Raw genomic sequence first — 8,036 nt, forward strand, 5'->3', positions numbered from 1 at the left:
TTCCACACTCTCAGTCCTATGAATGAAGAAGTTTCCCCTCATGTTCCCCTTAAACTTTTCACCTTTAACCCATGACCTCAAGTTGTAGTCCCACTCAATCTCAGTAGTGAAAAGCCTTCTTGCATTTACCCTATCTATATCCCTCGTAATTTTGTATACCGTTATCAAATCTCTCCTCCATCTTCTACGTTCCAAGGAATAAACTCCTAACCCATTCAATCTTTCCTTATAACTCAGGTCCTCCAGTCCTAGCAACATCATTGTAAATTCCCTCTGTACTCTTTCAACCTTATTTATATTTTTCCTGGAGGTAGGTGACTAAAACTGCACACAGTACTCCAAATTCGGCCTCACTAATGTCTTATACAACTTCAACATAACATTCCCTCTCCTGTGATCAATACACCAATAGCTTTCTTTACAAACCTATCTACCTGTGATGCCACCTTCAATGAATTATGTGCCTGTATTCCCAGATCCCTTTGTTCTTCAGCATTCCTTAGTGCCCCACCGTTCACTCTGTAATACCTACCCTGGTTAGACCTACTGAAGAGTAACACTTCACACTTAACTGAATTAAATTTAATCTGCCATTTTTCAGCCAATTTATCCAGATCCCTTTGCAAGCCATGATAGTCTTCCTCGCTATCGACTACACCCTCAATCTTGGTGTCACCTGCAAATTTGCTGATCCAGTTAAGCACATTATCATCGAGATTGATATAACAGATGGTAAACAACAACAGATCCAGAACCGATCCCTGCAGCACTCCAGTACTCACAAGCCACCAGTCAGAGAGGCAACCATCTCCTACCACTCTCTGGCTTCTCCCACAAAACCAATGCATACTATCACATCTTGAATGCGAAGTGATTGAACCTTCTTGACCAACCTCCAATGCAGGACCTTATCAAATGCTATGCTAATGCCCATGAAGACAACATCCACTGCCTTGCTTTCATCAACTTTCTTAGTAACTTCCTCAAAAATTCTATAAGATTGGTTAGACTCGACCTACCACGCACAAAACCATGCTGATTATCCCTAATCAGTCCATGTCTATCCAAATACTCATATATCCAGCCCCTTAGAATACCTTCCAATAACTTCCCACTACTGATGTTATGCTCACCAGCCTATAATTTCCTGTTTTGTTTAGACTTTCTAAAACAGCGGAACAACATTGTCTGTCCTCCAGTCTTCTGGTACCTCACCTGTTGAGGGATGATTTAAATATCTCTGTCAGGGCCCGGGCAATTTCTGCACTTGCCTCTGAGAGGTGAAGGAAACACCTTGTCAGGCCCAGGGGATTTATCCACCTTAATTTGCCTCAAGACAGCAAACACCTCCTCTTTCGTGAACTGTATTGGGTGCATGAAATTGATGCCGCCTTGCCTCACTTCTACAGACTCTGTGTCAGTCTCTGGCATAAATACAGATGCAAAAAAAAAAAATCATTTAAGATCTCTCCATCTATTTTGATGAGGTGTTCAGAAGTGAGAGGGAATTACAGTTCCCATACCAGGCAGTGGCACAGCCAGTTCTCGCACTTTTGAAGGCCTCCTACTTACCAACTACACCTTTGCCAGAAAACAACCTGTCCCAATCCACACTTGCCAGATTCTTTCTGATACCATTAAAATTGCTCTTTCTCCAATTTAGAATTTCAACCCACAGACCAGACCTGCCTTTTTGCGTACTTACTTTGAAACTAATGGCATTGAATTGAATTGACTTTATTTCTTACATCCTTCACATACATGAAGAGTAATAGGACTATTGACCTACTGTATGCAAACGTAGAGGAGGCATATAGTGCATCCCCACTGCCTTCATTGGGGAAAGCTGATCACAACCTGGTTTTGTTACAGCCCAGATATAAATCAATTGTGATGAGGCATCCCACTACCACACGCTCTTTTAGGAAGTGGACTCCTGAAGCTGAACAGGCCCTGAGAGACTGCTTCGGTACTACTAACTGGGATGTACTGCAAGGGTGGCTCTGTGGGGGCGTTGAGGAGGTCACTGAATGCACAACGGACTATATTAACTTTTGTGTGGATGCCGTTGTCCCTGTTAGAACTGTTCGCTGCTATCCCAATAATAAGCCCTGGATCACTAGTCACATCAAAGGCCTCCTAAACCAGAAGAAGAGGGCCTTTAAAGATGGTGATCGGTTGGAGCTTAAAAGAGTTCAGAAGGAACTCAGAGTACAGATAAGGGGGGCAAAGGAGCAGTATAGGAGGAAGCTAGAACAAAAGCTGCAGAAAAAAAGCATGAAGGAGGTGTGGGATGGGATGAAGATCATCACCGGATACGGTGCAAAGCGGGGGGCAAACATAAGTGGAGATGTGGAGAAAGCGAACCAGCTGAACAACTTCTTCAACAGGTTCGACAGCTCAATCTCATCCTCACCGCAGAAATCCACACCAGGCTTACTTCCCTCACAGGAAAATAGCCACTCACAGGAGACCTTGCCCACGCCCAGGATTACGGCTGCACAGGTGGAAGGTCAACTGAGGAAGATCTGTACCAGCAAGGCGGCTGGACCGGATGGAGTTTCCCCACGATTACTGAGGGCCTGTGCGACTGAGCTGGGAGAACCACTACAGCGCATCTTCAACATGAGCCTGGAGCAGAGAAGAGTACCCAGACAGTGGAAAACATCCTGTATTGTCCCGGTACCGAAGAAACCACAACCAAAGGAGTTGAATGACTTCAGACCTGTTGCCTTGACGTCGCACGTGATGAAGACCATGGAGCGGCTGATAATACAGAATCTGAGGCCACAAACCAGGCACGCCCAGGATCCTCTTCAGTTTACGTATAAGGAGAAGGTGGGAGTGGAGGATGCTATCACGTATTTGCTGCACAAATCACTCTCTCACCTAGATGGGGTCAGTTGTGCTGTGAGGATTACATTCCTTGACTTCTCTAGTGCCTTTAACACCATCCAGCCCAAGATCTTAAGGCACAAACTAACGGAGATGGGAGTAGACTCTCACATGGTGGATTGGATAGTGGACTACTTGACATATAGACCTCAGTATGTGCGGTTGGGAGACTGTAGGTCTGACACGGTGGTCAGCAGCACAGGAGCGCCGCAGGGAACCGTACTCTCTCTGGTCCTGTTCACCCTGTACACATCAGACTTCCAATATAACTCGGAGTCCTGCCATGTGCAGAAGTTCGCTGATGACACGGCCATAGTGGGGTGTGTCAGGAATGGACAGGAGGAGGAGTATAGGAAACTGATACAGGACTTTGTGATATGGTGCAACTCAAACTACCTGCGTCTCAATATCACCAAGACCAAGGAGATGGTGGTGGACTTTAGGAGATCTAGGCCTCATATGGAGCCAGTGATCATTAATGGAGAATGTGTGGAGCAGGTTAAGACCTACAAGTATCTGGGAGTACAGTTAGACGAGAAGCTAGACTGGACTGCCAACACAGATGCCTTGTGCAGGAAGGCACAGAGTCGAATGTACTTCCTTAGAAGGTTGGCGTCATTCAATATCTGTAGTGAGATGCTGAAGATGTTCTATAGGTCAGTTGTGGAGAGCGCCCTCTTCTTTGTGGTGGCGTGTTGGGGAGGAAGCATTAAGAAGAGGGACGCCTCACGTCTTAATAAGCTGGTAAGGAAGGCGGGCTCTGTTGTGGGCAAAGTACTGGAGAGTTTAACATCGGTAGCTGAGCGAAGGGCGCTGAGTAGGCTACGGTCAATTATGGAAAACTCTGAACATCCTCTACATAGCACCATCCAGAGACAGAGAAGCAGTTTCAGCGACAGGTTACTATCGATGCAATGCTCCTCAGACAGGATGAAGAGGTCAATACTCCCCAATGCCATTAGGCTTTACAATTCAACCGCCAGGACTTAAGAACTTTTTAAAAGCTATTATTAATGCTTTTTGAGATAGTGATTTAGATGCATATCATATTTTTTACTGAGTTAAGTATTGTATGTAATTAGTTTTGCTACAACAAGTGTATGGGACATTGGAAAAAAAGTTGAATTTCCCCATGGGGATGAATAAAGTATCTATCTATCTATCTATCTAAAAATCTTTCTTTTATGTCTTTTTTATATCTCCTTCTAAATGTGCAATTTATAGCAATTTGTAATAAATAGTCTGTACAACAGGGCAATCAATATAGCATAGAAATACAATCGTATCAGCATGAGTTAATCATGAATTAGTGATGGCCTGGTGGAAGAAGCTGTCCCAGAGGCTGTTGGTCCTGGCTTTTATGCTGCGGTACCGTTTCCCAGATGGTAGAAGCTGGAACAGTTTGTGGTTGGAGTGACTCGCATCCCCAATGATCCTTTGAGCCCTTTTTAAGCACCTGTCTTTGTAAATGTCTTGAATAGTGGGAAGTTCACATCTACAGATGTGCTGGCTGTCCACACCACTCTCTGCAGAGTCCTGCAATTGAGGGAATTACAGTTCCCATACCAGGCAGTGATGTAGCCAGTCAGGATGCTCTCAATCGTGCCCCTGTAGAAAGTCCTTAGGACTTGAGTACTCATGTCAAACTTTATCAACCATCGGAGGTGAAAGAGGCACTGTTATGCTTTTTTTCACCACATGAGATGCTCAGTGATGTGTATGCCGAGGAATTTAAATCTGTTCACCCTCTCAACCCCAGATCCATTGATGTCAAATTGGGTTAGCCTGTCTCTATTCCTGCTGTAGTTCACAACCAGCTGGTCATTAGATGCAAAGTTCCCCTATATAAACTTCTCTCACCTGCCCTGCCTCATTCCCTAATAGCAGATCCAAGTATCACACACTCTCTCATTGGGACTTCTACGTACTGATGAAGGAAACTTTCCTGAACATATCTGATAAACTCTATCCCATCTAGTCCTGTTACAGTACGGGAGTCCCAGTCAATATGTGGTAAGTTAAAATCACCTACTATAACAACATTATGTTTCTTGCAACAGTGTGTGATCTCTCTACAAATTTGTTTTTCAAAACCCCTCAGACTATTGGGTGGTCTGTAATATAGCCCCATTAATGTGGTCTTATTCCTTTCTTATTCCTCAGTTCCATCCATGAAACCTCACTAGATGAGTTCTCCAGACTGTCCTGACTGGGCATTGTGTTACATTTTCCCTGACCAGTAACGCCAACTATCCTTTAATCCTACCCACTCTGTTGTATCTGAAACAACAGAATTCCAGAATATTGAGCTGCCAGTCCTGCCCCTCCTGCAACCAGGTCTCATTAATAGCTACAATATCATAATTCCAGGTGTTGATCCATGCCCTGAGTTCATCTGCCTTTCCTACAATACTTCTTGCATTGAGATATACGTAGCTCGGGTGATATGTCACACCGGGCTCAAACTTTTGATTCCTGACTTTGTCTGTGGTCTTATCAATATCTGCCTCCATACCCTCTCCACTAGCTGTTCTGGCACTCTGGTTCCCATCTACCTGCAACTTCAGTTCTTTTTTTCTTGTGATCATTAGACCCTGTTTGACATTGCTGATGTAGAACACTGCAAGTCTGATTCACCGAATTATTGGTGGACAGCAGGGTCAGACAGTGGGGGAGCTGTGTGGCCTTGGTCGTGGCGAGGACTAGGCTTTGGGTCGTGGTGCTGCCTGTTTGTAGTCACCCAGAAGAGATGCATCGGAGCTGGTGTGCACCACCAGAGTGCCAGGGCAATGCGGAGCGGTGTGCAAGCTGGAGTCAATTCTGCCCTCAGTGGTTGCTTGGCAGAAGTCAGGCCGAGTGGTGTTAGACTGCAGACTGCTGTATCATTCATGGAATCAGGGTCTTGGACTAAATATTTTTTGTGTGGCTGAATTTTTACTGATATCCTACACGTGCCTGCTATCTCATATGTGCCTGGTGCTGTTTATGAATATTGGTACTATGTTTCACACCTTGACCCTGAAGAAAAGCTGTTTGCTTTGCTGTATTCATAGATATTCATGTATGGTTGAATTTGAATTAAATTGAATTGAACTGAATTGCTGTACTTTCAATGGCTGGCTGCTAAGAACTGTTTGTGCTTTCCAACAACACCCATGCACCATCAATTTACAGGGTATGTTACTCAGGGACTTGGTCTACGTATGCGCTCTGGAGTAACGCTGCCTCCTTTGGCTGTATTCATGGGCATTCATTGAATGATTATTAAACTTGAACTTGAATAATCCAAGACCACAATCACACCAAGTATTCTCTCTACTCCCCTAACCCATCTAGCAGATGTTACAAAAACCTGAAAGCACGTACCACCAAGCTCAAGGAGAACTTCATCCCACTGCTACCAGACTCTCGAACGGACCTCTCGAATGATGAGATGGGATCTTGGCCTCACGATCTATCTAGTTATGATTTTGCACTTTATTGCTTACCGGCACTGCAGTAGCTTTTACCATTTATTCTGCATTGTTATTGTTTTACCTTATTCTAGCTTAATTCTCTGTGTAATGACTTGATCTACATAAGCAGAATGTAAGGGACGCCTTTCACAGTTCCTAATACCCTAGTACCAGCAGACATAACTGTAGACAACTGGCCTACGTGCTTCAAATTAAGCTGATACCACTGAGAAGCCACTGCCCCAGTGAACATCCTTCCTAAATGGGAGTTCTTATCCACCATCTTATGATTATTCACATGAAAATATAACTCAATTTAGAAAGAACCGCCCATTGACATTTGGAGTGGACTTCTAATGTTTCAGTTATGCCTCCTCAATCCATTCAAAAGCGAATCCATTGGACTACCAAAGGCAACATAATGTAGATGCTGAAAATCAGGGAATACTCAACAGTTCAGTCAGCATCTGTAGAAAGAAAGAGAGAGAATGATTCAAGTCAAAGAGCTGTATTTGACTGCCAGGTTAAGGAAGTGGAGGGATGAGTTGGTAAATTTGCTTCAAGACGTTTCCAGATTTTTCATAATACTGGTAGCTCTTGATTGGTTTGCAAACTGTTACAAAATGTTGAGCATTATTCCCATTGAGTCCAAATAGAGTTATAGAATCATTGAAAAATATTGCCCAGAAACTGGCCCTTCGTCCCATCTAGTCCGTGCCAAATGATTTAAACATTTAAATCTTGAACTGAGAGCAAAACAACATCCCAGCAGTGTCTTACCTTTACTGCAGCATTGTATACAGTATCTAATTTCCAAAATCTGAATTTCCTTTTTATTTGATGTATTCTGAACTATTTAAAAACTGTGTGCACCGAGACCTCTATCCCTCTCCTTAAATCAACAACATAATACAAGAGCATAATGGTGAAAGATTTTACAGCCAAATTATCAAACTGATACTTAGAAGCAGCAACCACTAGATGCCATGTGAATCAACATTTTATCCAGAATGATCTTTTCAAAAAAGCGAGAAAACATTTGTTTCCTTTCTTCGATGTTAATTTGACACAGGCTGTTTCCAAACAGGTCATTTCCAAAATCCAAAGTCAATTAATTTTAAAATAAAAACAGGAAATGCTAGTAACATGCAACTGGTCAGTCAGCATCTAGGTGAAAAAAGTAGGAACAAGAGGAACAATTAATTACTTGAAACATCCATTTGAATATGGTTCAGTCCAGTTCAACAAATTACCATCAGTTCTTCCAAGAAAGATTGTCTTCCATGATCCCATCATGGCCCCAGACTCAAGCAACTCTTGAACAATTTTCTAGTTTATGTGACTGATTTTTGCAAACTTATAGGTCCGTGAATGTATTCTTGAAGGATTGTAAAAATCAAATCAACATTGACTCCAATGAAATCCTGCTGATCATCTTAGGAAAAGAAGTAATGCATCTGCTATATTGGAATGTTCTATGTCTTGTTCAATTTACTGTGAAGGTTTCCTGTTCTGCCCAACACTACATCTCAAGTGCACCATCTACAGGCAGCACTCATAATCTGAAATAGCAAACAGGTAACGTCTAATATTCTGCTTGTCAACCAGAATCAATTCACATTTCCGATCTGAGAAAGGGGAACATCAAGCTAGTTTGAAGTTGTACAGAAGGTGGGGTAGAAACTG

This window comes from Hemitrygon akajei, chromosome 3 (assembly GCF_048418815.1).
Source record: "Hemitrygon akajei chromosome 3, sHemAka1.3, whole genome shotgun sequence".
NCBI classification, from domain to species: domain Eukaryota; kingdom Metazoa; phylum Chordata; class Chondrichthyes; order Myliobatiformes; family Dasyatidae; genus Hemitrygon; species Hemitrygon akajei.